Source organism: Toxorhynchites rutilus, chromosome 2 (genome assembly GCF_029784135.1).
Source record: "Toxorhynchites rutilus septentrionalis strain SRP chromosome 2, ASM2978413v1, whole genome shotgun sequence".
In the NCBI taxonomy this organism is placed as follows: domain Eukaryota; kingdom Metazoa; phylum Arthropoda; class Insecta; order Diptera; family Culicidae; genus Toxorhynchites; species Toxorhynchites rutilus.
This window is the reverse complement of record NC_073745.1, coordinates 35816846-35832735: the sequence shown is the minus strand read 5'-3', so window position 1 is coordinate 35832735 and position 15890 is coordinate 35816846. Positions and strand designations below refer to the sequence as shown.

At 42.6% G+C, this 15890-nt stretch overlaps 1 protein-coding gene and 1 long non-coding RNA gene across 2 annotated transcripts in view; one reads left to right on the top strand and one right to left on the bottom strand.

Moving 5' to 3' along the window:
- The window catches only part of LOC129768084 (uncharacterized), a 36576-nt gene extending 26145 nt beyond the window's left edge, over positions 1–10431 (bottom strand). The window contains exon 1 of the long non-coding RNA XR_008741630.1: positions 10360–10431. This is a non-coding gene — a long non-coding RNA (uncharacterized LOC129768084). The remainder of the gene's footprint in view (positions 1–10359) is intronic.
- LOC129768083 (uncharacterized) overlaps positions 1–15890 on the top strand; it is an 83505-nt gene that overhangs the window by 55943 nt on the left and 11672 nt on the right. The gene's annotated exons all lie outside the window — the stretch shown is intronic.

Here is a 15890-nt window from a genome sequence, read left to right as displayed (position 1 = left end):
AGTGGCGATAGTAAACACCCTTGGATACAAAGCATTGAGGAAAAAATTACAGGGAAGGAAATCACTTTCTGCTGGGTCCCAGGGCACTGCGGAATCCAGGGTAATGAACAGGTTGATCGTCTCGCCAAGGAAGGTAGGCTCTCCGAACTATGGACCACCTCCCCCCAGCAACAGACACCTTCAGATGGGTCAGTCAATCCCTCCGATTGAGCTGGGAGAACAGTTGGTATTTTTCCCGCGACCTCTTCTTAAGAAGGATCAAGAATACTACCCTTCCCTGGAAGGATAGTATTCTCCGATCTACTCAAGTATGTCTGACACGTTAACGTATCGGGCATACATTTTTAACACACAAATTTATCATGCGTGGATTGGAACCAACACTATGTGAGTCGTGCAATGTAAGACTCACGGTGGAACACATATTAATCACATGCCCTAAATTTAATGCTTCAAGAATAAAGTTTCAGGTTGCAGACACCATAAGGACAGCACTAGCGGACGACGTCGTTGAGGAAAAAAGGACCATCGATTTCCTAAAGGATACAGGTTCATTTGACCAGATCTAATGTTTAATTACTACATTTACCTATACTGATAAAAATTTGTTTGTCTTCTCATCTACTTTCAGCAAAAAATGAGCAGGTTTTTACGCCCTTTTTAGAAGCGAGCTCCTCAAGCACACTAAAAGAGGCTTTTCCCCTGCTTCAATTGTTTGGTTGTGTTTTTAGCCCCAGAGCCGTGTAGGGTGCGGCGGTACGACATACATCCATGGCGGTGACTAGGACTAGGTCTAGCGAGAATAATGAATTTTGTAGTAGTTTTCTTTTTAGTTAAATTTTCAAGACAAGAGACGAAAGCCTCTTTAATTCAATACCTTCCTTCCTTATTCTTTTCTGTGTCGGTTTAGGTTAGGTCAGCTAGATGCACAGTGTGGAGAATAAAAATAAATAAAAATGATTTGGTGTCCGTTCATCATCATTTAACACGAGAACGTAACATTTGAACAGTTAGTATCATGTTTGAAGCGTTTCAGTCCGCGTTAGGTTGATAGGGTACTATAAATGATATTTTTTTTTTTTCCAAAATATATATTTTTATCAAGGCTCATATGGCGTTAGCCTCACGGGGCCGGGAGTTCAATACTTTAACAATTTTTCTTATTATCTATGTTAGTAATATGTAACCGATTACTCGCGGTTGGCTCGAGGTTAGTATTACAAGTGTTTTCGTAATTCGGATGTTGCTGTCTCCAATGCTCTGTACGTGTGCCCGACACGGGATACTTCCTATTGGGATGCAGCTGACCCTTGATCAGCAACGCCCCCCTAGTCTGTACCTCATATCTAGCGTGGTGCGTCTTTCTCGACTCGAGGAATCCAGGATAGAATGGTCACTAGCCGGCGCAATCATCAGTTCGTGTAGAGTTGTCATGATCGGTACAACCTTTGGCTCTTGTTGAATGATCAGTGGACTGCACAACCTTTTGCCCGTGTGTCTGTAAAGAGTGTGTGTATGTATTGCCGCGACTAAGTAAAAGTTTATCGATCGGATAGGAGGGATATAAAACGGGGACACAACGAAGGAAACATCATTAAACGTTGACATCGGCGTTCCTGAGGAACAGGTATAGATGAAGCAGAAGATCAGGATCACGGCTACCTAAGATATCCCGGACGGGGATCTCCGATTGTCTGCCTTGTGCTCTCAGTGCTCTAGAGAGCTGAGAGCGAGCAGCATGGAACCGGATACACGACCAGACAACATGCTCGATGTCGTGGTAGCCATCGTCACAATCACAAAGATTGTTTGCTGCGAGCCCAATGCGATAGAGATGCGCGTTTAGGTTGTAGTGATTGGACATAAGCCGAGATATCACGCGAATGAAATCACGACCTACATTCAATCCCTTGAACCATGCACTCGTCGAGACCTTAGGGATAATCGTGTGTAACCAACGACCGAACTCATTTCCACTCCACATGCGCTGCCAACTTACGAGCGTATACTGACGAGGAATGTAGAAAAATTCATTATAAGCAATTTGCCTTTCAAAAAGTGTGCCTTCTAAAGCGCCCACCTTAGCTAGCGAGTCCGCTTTCTCATTCCCCGGAATCGAGCAATGAGAGGGAACCCATGCTAAGGTAATCTTGAATAATTTTTCGACCAAAACACTCAATAGTTGTCTTATTCTTGTTAGGAAATAAGATGAGCGTTTATCAACTTTCATTGAGCGGATTGCCTCTATTGAGCTGAGACTGTCTGAAAAAATAAAATAGTGGTCGATGGGCAATGTTTCAATGATCCCTAATGCGTAATATATCGCACCCAGTTCAGCGACATACACGGAACAAGGATCTTTGAGTTTGAAAGAGGCACTGGAATTTTCATTGAAGATGCCGAAGCCAGTGGACTCGTTTATGAATGAACCGTCAGTAAAGAACATTTTATCAGATCCAACTTTCCCATATTCTGCCGAAAATATCGGCGGAATAGAATCGGAGCGTAGGTGATCTGGGATTCCATGGATTTTTTGTCGCATGGACAGATCAAAAATGACAGAGGAATTGCAGAAGTATGGGAAGCAAACTTGGTTGGAGATGCCTGGTGAAGGGTGCACGTCGTGGGTAAGGTACTCATGGTATATAGACATAAAACTTGACTGAGGAGTCAGTTGGAGTAGATTTTCGAAGTTATCAATCACCAATGGATTCATGATCTTGCAACGGATGAGAAATCTGTAGGATAATTCTGTGAACCGAAGAGTAAGCGGGGATACTCCTGCCAAAACTTCGAGACTCATCGTATGTGTCGAATGCAAACACCCCATGGCTATACGCAGGCAACGATATTGTATCCTCTCCAGCTTGAGAATATGAATCCTGGCAGCTGATCGGAAGCAAAAACTGCCATATTCTAACACTGATAATATCGTTGTTTTGTATAACTGAATGAGGTCTCCTGGATGGGCACCCCACCATGTTCCGGTTATTGTTTGGAGAAAATTGATTCTTTGCTGGCATTTCTGTTTCAAATACGCAATGTGTATTCCCCAGGTACATTTAGAGTCAAAATATACTCCAAGGTATTTGAAAAACATCGAGTGCTTGATCGTTTTGCCGGATAGGTGAAGCTGGAATTGGGCGGGTTCGTGCTTCCTAGAAAAAACGACCATTTCAGTTTTCTCCGTAGAGAATTCGATACCCAGCTTGAGGGCCCATGTGAACAGATTGTTCAGGGTATCTTGCAACGACTTTTGCAGAACGACGGGATTAGTACCCGTGATGGAAATAACTCCATCGTCTGCAAGTTGTCTCAGCGTGCAGTCTCTAGTTAGACAATCATCTATATCATTGACGTAAAAACTGTACAAGAGGGGGCTTAGGCAGGAGCCTTGTGGTAGGCCCATAAAACTGTATCGAGAAGATTTCAAGCTGCCATGATTGAAAAACATGTGCTTTTCTGACAGTAAATTGTACAGGAAATTATTCAGAATTGGTGAAAGTCCACGATTATGAAGTTTCTCTGAGAGAATTTCCATGAAAACTGAATCAAATGCCCCTTTGATATCGAGGAAAACGGAAGCCATTTGTTCTTTGCGAGCAAATGCGATTTGGATTTCAGAAGATAGCAGCGCCAGACAATCGTTCGTCCCTTTACCTCGGCGGAAGCCAAACTGCGTATTTGACAGCAAATTGTTCGCTTCAACCCACTTGTCCAAACGAAGTAGAATCATTTTCTCTAACAATTTACGAATACAGGATAACATTGCAATCGGCCTATACGAGTTGTGATCGCAAGCCGGCTTGTTGGGTTTTCGTATGGCCATCACTCTCACTTGCCTCCAGTCATGTGGGACAATTCAGCTCCAGAAACTTGTTGAACAAGTTCAGCAAACGCTGTTTCGCCAAGTCGGGAAGATTCTTCAACAAGTTGAATTTAATCTTGTCCATCCCAGGAGCTGAATTGTTACATGAGAGGAGGGCAATTGAGAATTCTACCATCGAAAAATTCTCATAGTCGCATTGGAGCGGAATGTCGCGTACGACGCTTTGTGCAGGAACGGAATCGGGACAAACCTTTCTTGCAAATTTGAAAATCCAACGGTCAGAGTATTCCTCACTTTCATTTGTATGGTTCCAGCCACGCATTCTCCTAGCCGTATTCCAAAGAGTGCTCATAGCGGTCTCCCTTGACAAACCATTGACGAACTTTCGCCAATATCCACGCTTTTTTGCTTTAATCAGACCTTTTAGTTTGGCTTCTAGAGCTTGGTACTTTCGAAACCATTCCACTAGTCCAGTTTTCCGGAATTTTTTGAAAGCGGATGATTTTTCAAGGTAGACCTTTGAACACTCCTTGTCCCACCAAAGTGATGGAGGACGACGTCGGAAAGTGGTAGCAGGAACACGTTTCTTTTGAGCTTGAAGTGCGCTTTCGTAAATCAAACTCGATATAAAGTTATACTCTTCGAGTGGAGGAAGTTCATGCATTGAAACAAGTGCTTCAGATATTATTTCTGCAAATTTTCTCCAGTCAATATTTTTCGTGAGGTCATACGCAATATCGACTGACTCACGAGAACCTGATTCATTGGCGATCGATAAAATTATTGGCAGGTGGTCACTACCGTGGGGATCTTGGATTACCTTCCACGTGCAATCCAGGGATAACGAAGAAGAGCAAAGTGATATGTCTAGCATACTTGCCCGTGCAGGGGGTTGGCTATTCTGGTTGCTTCCCCAGTATTCAAAACTGTCAATTTGAAGTTGTCGCACAGATCATAAATCAAAGTGGCACGGTTGTCATCGTAGAGTGAACCCCATGCTGTTCCATGGGAGTTGAGGTCACCTAAGATTAGCCGCGGCTCCGGCAGTGCCTCGATGATATCAAAAAACTGATGGCGGCCAACCATAGTTCTTGGAGGAATATATATCGAGGCAATGCAGAGGTCTTTGCCATTGATTTGTGTCTGGCAAGCGACAACTTCAATGCCTGTCATCGATGGGAGAGTGACTCTATAGAAGGAGTGACATTTTTTGATCCCCAATAGTACGCCACCAAACGAGTCATTTCGATCGAGGCGAATAATGTTGAAATCGTGGAAATTCAGTTCGTCGGCTGAAGAAAGCCATGTTTCACAGAGGGAAAATACATCACAGTTAGAACTATGAATTAAAAATTTAAATTGATCTAGTTTAGGGATGATGCTTCTGCAATTCCACTGTATTACAGTGGTCAAATCCTTGACCTCTTGCACTGAATCAGGCATCGAGGGAAATGAACGCTGCTAAAAAACCACATTTTTCTTTCAAAAATGTTCTCACAATCGGGAGCAAACATAATACTATGCTTTTAAGAGGGTCATTTATATTTAAAGCATTTAAAATATTGTCCACCAGGTCAGAAAGCGCAAGCAAGCCAGATTGTGGCTGTTGCCTCGACCGCGAAAAAGGAACAGACGTGTTGGGCTCTGCTCCGGGAAGTGCTGAGGACCCCTGGTGCGTAGAAGAACCGCTTAAACCAGGAGGTACTTGCTTCGGTCTATTCTCAGCACGTTCGATACGAGGTTTCATTCCAATTTGGGAAGATTCGGTCTTCTTTCTGGGGAGTGATGGAAAAGAAGTAATTTTTCTTTTCCTAATGGCACCCTGCGATGTACCGGAACTTCCTGCATTGGGAGCGTCAGCAACAGGCTCGTCGTTCTGCAGAATGGAGTAGGGATTGTCCTGAGTCGTTGAAGCGGAACTCTTAAGCATTTCTGCATAAGTCCGCTTGGAACGTTCCTTTAAGGAACGCTTGAGTTTTTCCCCTCGTTGTATGTACACCGGGCATTGAGAAAGATCATGTGGAGCCTCGTCGCAATGAAGACACTTGCGCTCTTTTGCGCAAGAAGTCCCATCATGACTCTCTCCACAATCTGCGCAACGTTGTTTATTGCAACAATAGGCGGCCGTGTGACCGAGTTGCATACATTTGTTGCATTTCATTACCCGGGGTACAAACAACCGAACAGGTAAACGAAGTGCACCTATTGCAACGTAGTTTGGAAGAGCGGAACCCTCAAATGTCACACGAAAAGAGTTTGTCCGATTGAGAACTCGTTTGTCATTTTTAAGTGACACAGACTTCAGTCAATCGCATTCAAGAATCTTCACACTTTTAAGTGAGGAGTTCTTGAAGCGACCGACACCATCGAGTATCTCTTTTCGAGTCAAATATGATATGATGTTGGTTTGCCCTATTTAAGGTGTTTCTTCATGAAAATCACATATGATCAAGACGAGTTTGGGTTTGTTGAAAAGCTTTGTTGAGAAAAGTTCAAATTGTTCAATTTTTTATGCTTTTAACGATTTTATTCAAAAAGAAATTATAGTCATGCTTTATCCACCTCTGACCATGGTTTGTCCGAAAAATAATCATGGTTTGTCCGGTTTTAGAAATCATAATTTTCGAATGAAAAAAAAACAACTTTCAAGTAGATGTTGCATTTCTCATCGCTTGGGAATATTACCTTTGCTTGTTCATTTTAAAGGTGAACAGCACTCAACACAGAGAAACTTTATTTCTGCTTCGTGCGATGGACAACAAACCAAAACAAACAAACCATAGCCATAGCAATCATGTGGACAAACCAACATTAGCGCACCGGACAATCCATGATTAGAACTGAGGTCATCGAGATGCATTAATTACATGGTTTTAATATATAGGGTTGGGGAAAAGATATGTCGTATGATCGAAATTTGACGCTTTATTTAACATACTTAAAAATCAAAACGATCCAACACTCTATGTTTTTCAAATACCTGGGTGTATATTTTGATTCTAAGTGTACCTGGGGGAGACACATTGCGTATTTGAAACAGAAATGCCAGCAAAGAATCAATTTTCTCCAAACAATAACCGGAACATGGTGGGGTGCCCATCCAGGAGACCTCATTCAGTTGTACAAAACAACGATATTATCAGTGTTAGAATATGGCAGTTTTTGCTTCCGATCAGCTGCCAGGATTCATATTCTCAAGCTGGAGAGAATACAATATCGTTGCTTGCGTATAGCCATGGGGTGTTTGCATTCGACACATACGATGAGTCTCGAAGTTTTGGCAGGAGTACCCCCGCTTACTCTTCGGTTCACAGAATTATCCTACAGATTTCTCATCCGTTGCAAGATCATGAATCCATTGGTGATTGATAACTTCGAAAATCTACTCCAACTGACTCCTCAGTCAAGTTTTATGTCTATATACCATGAGTACCTTACCCACGACGTGCACCCTTCACCAGGCATCTCCAACCAAGTTTGCTTCCCATACTTCTGCAATTCCTCTGTCATTTTTGATCTGTCCATGCGACAAAAAATCCATGGAATCCCAGATCACCTACGCTCCGATTCTATTCCGCCGATATTTTCGGCAGAATATGGGAAAGTTGGATCTGATAAAATGTTCTTTACTGACGGTTCATTCATAAACGAGTCCACTGGCTTCGGCATCTTCAATGAAAATTCCAGTGCCTCTTTCAAACTCAAAGATCCTTGTTCCGTGTATGTCGCTGAACTGGGTGCGATATATTACGCATTAGGGATCATTGAAACATTGCCCATCGACCACTATTTTATTTTTTCAGACAGTCTCAGCTCAATAGAGGCAATCCGCTCAATGAAAGTTGATAAACGCTCATCTTATTTCCTAACAAGAATAAGACAACTATTGAGTGTTTTGGTCGAAAAATTATTCAAGATTACCTTAGCATGGGTTCCCTCTCATTGCTCGATTCCGGGGAATGAGAATGCGGACTCGCTAGCTAAGGTGGGCGCTTTAGAAGGCACACTTTTTGAAAGGCAAATTGCTTATAATGAATTTTTCTACATTCCTCGTCAGTATACGCTCGTAAGTTGGCAGCGCATGTGGAGTGGAAATGTGTTCGGTCGTTGGTTACACACGATTATCCCTAAGGTCTCGACGAGTGCATGGTTCAAGGGATTGAATGTAGGTCGTGATTTCATTCGCGTGATATCTCGGCTTATGTGCAATCACTACAACCTAAACGCGCATCTTTATCGCATTATACTCGCAGCAAACAATCTTTGTGATTGTGGCGATGGCTACCACGACATCGAGCATGTTGTCTGGTCGTGTATCCGGTTCCATGCTGCTCGCTCTCAGCTCTCTAGAGCACCTTGTGCTCACAAGGCAGACAATCGGATATCCCCGTCCGGGATATCTTAGGTAGCCGGGATCCTGATCTTCTGCTTCATCTATACCTGTTCCTCAGAAACGCCGATGTCAACGTTTAATGATGTTTCCTTCGTTGTGTCCCCGTTTCATATCCCTCCTATCCGATCGATAAACTTTTACTTAGTCGCGGCAATACATACACACACTCTTTACAGATGCACGGGCCGAAGGTTGTGCAGTCCACTGATTATTCAACAAGAGCCAAAGGTTGTACCGCTCATGACAACTCTACACGAGCTGATGATTGCGCCACCATTCTATCCTGGATTCCTCGAGTCGAGAAAGACGCACCACGCTAGATATGGGGTACAGACTAGGGGGGCGTTGCTGATTAATGGTCAGCTGCATCCCAATAGGAAGTATCCCGTGTCGGGCACACGTACAGAGCATCGAAGACTGCGACATACCAATTATGAGAACACTTGTAATACTAACCTCGAGTCAACCGCGAGTAATCGGTTACATATTACTAACATAGTCTAAGCAAACATTGTCAAAATATTGAACTCCCGGCCCCGTTAGGCTGACGCCATATGAGCCTTAATAAAATATATATTTTGGATAAAAAAAAATACTTAAAAATATCCAATTTAAGTCAAATATGCGCCGTTTTGTTCGCAAACTTGTTGCCATTTAGAAGGCAACTTCATTATCCCCCCCTTATAAAACCCCCCCTTCTTGTTATCAAAAAAATCAGACAGTCAGTTTTCGCAAGTCTCTTTCGAGGCCACCTTAGTATCACCAAGAGCGTTTTGCATGGACCGGAAGAGATGATAATCACTTGGAGCCAGGTCCGGACTATACGGTGGGTGCAATAAGACATCCCATCCGAGCTCCCGTAGCTTCTGGCGGGTCATCAAAGATGTGTGAGGCCGAGCGTTGTCCTGGTGGAAAACAACACCATTCCTATTGATCATTTCTGGCCGCTTCTGGTCAATCACCTGCTTCAAACGGTCAAGCTGCTCACAGTAGAGAACCGAGTTGAGGGTCTGGCCATAGTTGAGCAGCTCATAGTGGATGATTCCCTTCCAATACCACCATACACACAGCAAAACCTTCCTGGCCGTCAATCCGGGCTTGGCGATGGTTTGGGTCGGCTCACCGCGCTTCGACCACGACTTTTTTCGCTTTAGGTTGTCGTACGTGATCCACTTTTCATCACCAGTCGTCATCTTCTTCTAAAATGTCGAGCTCGTTCCGTTTCAGCAGTGCATCGCAGGCGTTGACTCGGTCTAAAAGATTTTTTTTGCGTCAACTCGTGTGGCACCCATACATCCAGCTTTTTTGGAATCCAATCTTCTGCAAATGGTTCCAAACGGTTTTATGGTCTATACCCAGTTCCTGGCCAATCGAGCGAGTGCTCACATGTTGGTCTACTTGGATGATTTCAACGATTTTATCGGTTTTCACGACGATTGGCCTACCAGTACGGGGTGTATTTTCGACAGCCACTACACCAGAACGAAATCGATCAAACCAACGCTGTGCTGTGCGAATCGTTACAGTATCGGGTCCATAAACTACACGAATTTTTTCGGCCGCCTTCGTTGTAGTTTTACCTCGCAGGTAGTAAAAATGTAAAATATGGCGAATTTCTTGCTTGGTGGACTCCATCTTTGACGCGCTATAACTTGAGACTGAAAAGGATAATCACAACACTGTCAAAACGACACTTGTAGGACAGATTGTCGTCTTTAAATAGCCGTATAGTATGACCCGATGCGATAAGTACAACAAAAGTAATTTTTTAGTGTTGCCATATATTGACAATATACGACATTTCTTTTTCCCCATCCCAATATAAAGCTGATACAATTGATGTGCAAGCATGATGTTTACAATATTTGTAAGTGTTATAATCCAGAAAAGTTCTGAGTGGATTTTATAAACCTTTAAAACATGTGAATCCGTGCAAATGTGGATATCGAGGAGATGCTGGGAAGATGGACACAGTTTCACTACTTGTTTTCTACGAATTTTTGAAATAGATCCATAATTGTCACAAATAAAGCAGCAATGGCAATTACAATCATCATTTTAAAATTCAAGAAAACTGAACAAATCGAATTAGTGTGATATTTCTCTCCCCCCTCACGACAGCTTCGATCAAACTCACCAACCGTTCAGCCTTCCCAGACCGAATTACCACGAACGGCAATGCTGCGACAAGCGGTTTCATGCTTTATTCATGAAACAACTGCATGTGTTTGCGGATGGATGGCAAGCTTTTATTTTGTCAGCTTTTCCTAGAGCTGCCACAAACCCATCAGTCGCTTTGGCTCTTACGAAACACCGAATGAAAACATTAGCACATCTTTGCTTACACATCCCGCCCCAGAGAGAAAGAGAGTGCACCGGAGCTGATGTCACGTTGCAGTCCTTCGTAACGATTCCCAGGCGCAAGGTGGGGAACCGAACCACGTGTGATATTTCTTACAATGGCTATAACTATATTTATCTCCCCTTGGCACCAGCAGCTATTCGGGGAACAATAGTTGAATACCAAAGTTGATACACTCAACTCCTTCCTGGCGCGGCCGGAGAGGGCGGGACACACAAAATGCTGATGCACTCTGAAAACTTCATCCTTTACCGCAGCAGGGTAGAAGCGCTGTAACCCCAACTGGGCCACCCCTAGGAAGAGGAGTCATGAGAAAGCTTTTAGCATTAGCATAACATCGGATGGATTCCCGTTTGTTTGCAGCACTTGTGAGTTCGAGAGCGAAAACATCACCCTGGCAGGATGATTAACAATGGCAGCACATTATAATGTGCTTATTTGGAGTTTTACTTCGAATTTTACACAACTGTGACGGTTGGAGTCGCACCATGCTGGTAGAAAGCGAAAGCTGTGCAAGTATTGGAAGGGGACGACTGCAGGATACAATTGCTACCCATTGGCAGGAGCCACGTCCAAATTGCAGACTCGGTGCTTATTTGGCTTTCCCAAGTGCTCGACAGCAGTTTCAACAGGGTGACGGGTTTGCCTCGAATAACAAAACGAGAGGCGTATCTCTTTGCCCTGGCTGCCGGAATTCAAAGTGTTGAATTTTATTGAAATCTGTAGCTCGTTATCGCCATTGTCGACTGACTTGACTGCTCTGTGTGTGTGTTATCCCGAAGAGTTCAACCATTGGTTTCGAATCGGTTGGATCTCGTTAGGAAGACAGTTTTCAACAGTCCAGGACGCTGAGAGACAGTAGTGGCGATGGCAGGTGGATGCAAACGCGCGCGTCTTTGTTAGAAGTGGCATTGTTTCATATGACGTCGACGAAACGCAATTTTGCCGTACACTCAGCAATTGGTACTTTGTTCTGTGCGCTGTCCTCGGCGGGCTCTAGTGGACCCGAAAACCAATAGGTGGTGTGTAAACTTTCTCTATGTGAGAGCTTGCTGGTTCGGAAATAGTACGCTTTGGAGCACATTTGTCGCTAACCCCAAAGGGATCACATGTGTGACTAATTCGGTGATGATTGGACGCATTAACCCCGTTATTAGCGATCATTAGTCAAATTACTCTGAGAACACTAAAAGTCATGACAATTGTTATACAGACAGTTTCAAAAAATTTAAATACACTGATTCGGTTTTGATGAAATCGCGAACCACACAGCAGCGAAACAACAACTGATGGTTTGCCGCATCAACGCATATTTTGTTGCGAGCGCTTCTTGTTCGTTTCACGTATGACCACGTCTAACCGGAATATATGGGGACCAAAATGAAATTCTAGACACTGAACATGAACGAAAAACAGCAGGTGGGTTTTATCTGTGGTATAACGGCAAGGTTGACGTAGGACTATCGTTGGTCTAGTAATCATTTGTTTGAAGCTGAATCTGAATCAATTCTCAATAGATGGATGAATGGATACTTCGGGGAATTCGAAAACGAGAGCGTTGCGTTGGAGGCACAAGAGTTTGACCCTCAATACCTCTTTGTCGACTGAACGAAGTGACATGATTATCACTTCATTCAAAAGATAAAATATTATTCCTTGCAAGCAAACTATTGATAGGATTGAATGAACTGGAGAACTCTGGAGTCTCTATGATTTAAGACAACAACAAATTATTGAAATCACAAAAAATTATAAATAATGGTACCTGCTTGACATCTCATCTCTGTCATGATTTGTATGCAGGTGATGCAAGACACGGCTAGCAAAGCAAGATTGTTGTCCGCTTTGAGTACAACATCGTTGAACCACTTGTATGGGGGTTTCGCGCGAGCAGTCGTCGAGTGTAGACGCATTTTTTTCGTCCTTACCCTGCTCAATTTTATTTCGTGTTTTTTTCCATGACTATGGCTACAAAGCGTCCGTGTAGTGAAAAAGTGATGTTTCTAAAACATTCCGAAATCATTTCGGCGACGTTTTGCAATTGTGTCGGTTATAAACGGTTTCATATTAATTTAGGAATTATTGAATTTTGGTGATTGGGGTGGTTCGGCTTGTGCATGGGTTGAGGATACAAATGGCGTTTGTGCTAGATCGTTTGTTTCGGTTATGGTGGTTGCTGGTGAACTTTTGAGGATGAGGGTGGATGATGCTCCTAATGGTACTAAATGTACGGCTTAGGAGATCAAGGATTCCGGTTAAATTAGTGTGCTTTGAATGTGACGGATTAGATTCTAGCACACGGTGATAATTATTTTCGAATTGTGTGCTCGGTTATTCGAGTTTCATAAGCATCTACGAACGTGTACACTGGGACTCTCTCACGCCCGCTCTATCTTGCTCGATTCAAGTGTGTGTATATGTAGTAGAAAAGTGAAATGAGAGAAACGCAACTCTCTTAAGTTCAGTGTGGTGCAGTGGTTCTCTCCTAGCGATTACCTACAAGTAGTGGTAGTGGTTTTACGTATGCTAATTTGTTGGTGTGTTGCTATCCCGGAGGAAGAGACAGCATATCACATGCATTGGTGATGTATTACAACGCTGTCAAGTAAACAGAGACAGAACGTGTTTTGAAAGATAAGTCCCATATGTATGTGTGTTTGTATTTCCGTTTGCCTTTGTACTGAGCGCATGCATGCGTTAAAGAGTGAAGTCTATTAAGACTGTTTTGTACTCTCATTCATTTTAGTTTGTGTGTGTGCTTCTTTCCATTCCGACGTTCCGTCATTCACTGCATGTTGTATGGTGAGGTGTAGGGCTCCTTTTAGATCTTGCATGACCGTGATGTGTGGTTACGTTTGTTGCGCTCTACGTCACTAATTATTTTAAATTTTTGCCTCCAAGTTCAATAATTCGAATATCTGGATTGTGTTTACAGATAGAATTATGAGTGTGAGATATCTGTCACTAGTTATTTACAGCTCTGGTAGTTTTCTCCAATTCTTTAATTATTTGATTATTTCATTGTTTAAATATTGTATTTATCAATCAATAACAGAACCTATCGCCGGGTCGACCGACTCTAAAAGGGTTCAATTGGTTACCTTATCAGGTTTCTCACTGTTAAATCTCCGCCGTCGCAATTGAAACTTGATACAGGATACGCCCGGAGTAACGGAGTATTCCGCCGGGACGATTGTTTCTAGAGGAGTTCTCTTGGTTACCTTCTCAGGTTTCTCAAAGATAATTCTTCACCGTCGCGCAATAAAGTACACGCGCAATGAATGACGGAACATATTGACGATTGTTTCTAGAACGTTTCTATTATCACATCACTTACATCAGTGAATCCTGATTCATACCTCTGCCCACTAAGAACTATCCCTCCCATGATAATCGCTAGGGAACCAAGCTATAGAGGCGATCCTTCTGGCCTTCGGGCGGCGATTATCGTACTAACAATCCTTCGCTTCCCCTGGTGACTGTAAGGACGTGGCTAGCGTCGTTATTGACTTTTTAAAGCTCGAATCACCGAAACTTGCACAATGAGAATGATTTACTACTCCCAAACATCATTCAGTGTGTTCTTTGTGCAATTTCACTGGTTCAGGTCAATCACGGAGAGCAGCTACGAAGAGTACAGTCTACCCAAGCTCAAGCTCCATTTTATATTTGTATTCATTCTTTAATTCTTCAATTCTTTAATTCATTGATTATTCAATTCTTCTTTCAATTCTTTTATTCTTTGGCTTTAGAATTCTTTCATTCTTTCATCATTCCAAAAGATAACGCGGAGAGTAATTTCGACGAATAGTACGTACGATAAATAATAGAATATAAAGATTTTTTCCGGTTACCCTTTCAGCTTTCTGCAATCCGTCATAGCAATTGGAGTTTAGATACAAATTACTTGCGATAAATAATAGAGATATGTATTGTAGATCCTTCTTACTGTAGAGGGGTTTCTTGGTGACCTTCTCAGGTTTCTCATAGATAACCTTCGTTGTCGGGTGTCGAAATCATATATAATCGTATCATATTCATCGTTACAATATTCTAGAAAGTATAGAGTCGTACGCCCGGCAGTGTATTACCTTAAATACCTTCGATTTTTGAGATTTTGTTTCGTCGAGCAGTTTAGAGTTAGCGTTTACAGAATCACATCACTTACCGCAGTGAATCCTGATTTTTCCCAACCATTCCCACTAACAACTATCCCTTCCATGATAAACGATAGGGAACCACGCTATAGAGGCGACCCTTCTGGCCTTCGGGCGGCGAATATCATACTAACATTCCTTCCCTTCCCCTGGTGACTGTAAGGACGTGGCCGGCGTCGTTATTGACCATTTAAAGCTCGAATCACTGAGAACTGCACAACGAGAATGATTTGCTAGTCCCAAGCGTCATTCTGTGTGTTCTTTGTGCAGTTTGGTTGGTTCATGTCAATCACGGAGAGCAACTACGAATTGTACAGTCTACCCAAGCTCAAGCTCAACATCGTTGAACCACTTGTATGTAGCGTATGTAGTCAGCAATAGAAGCAATCACGCAAAATTGGTGCTTTTTTTCTTTTCTCCCTTTCTTATGTTTGTCCTGTACATAATACATAATATATTGCTTGTCATTAATTCTGAAAATTTCGAAAATAATGTATTTGCTCACAGTATTATATTGCCATACAAGGAAAACACAATTTTTTAAATTACGCGAGAATTAATCAAGCAAATGAAACGAAATTTGGCATGTGGAGGTTTTAGGGTGCAATAAATGATTCTATGGTGGTTCGATACTCCTCCTCCCTCTCTTAGGGGGAGGCTGCCATACAAATGAAACACAAATTTCTGCATAACTCGAGAACTAATCAAGCAAATGGAGCCAGATTTTGCATACCATACAGATGAAGCATAAGTATCTGCATAACTCAAGAACTAATCAAGCAAATGGAACCAATTTCGGTATATGGAGGTTGTAGGGGACAATAAATGTTTTTAGGGTGGTTTGACACACCTCCCCCTTCCCTAAGGGGGGTTGAATTACTCGAGAATCAATCACCCAAATGGAACCAAATTTGGGATGTGAGGGCTTTTGGGAAATGATTCTATGATGGTTTGACACCCCTCCCTTCTCTGGAATGAAGGGGACGGGGTCCCATAAAAATAATACACGTATTTCAATCAAACATATTCCAACCAAACATGAGAATTGAAAATTTTCTGAAAACTCTGAAGAAAATGGGAAATTTGCGAAAATTCAATTCCCATATGTTCTACAATTTCATAGTTGAAAGCATTGTTAGTTCATTTGAT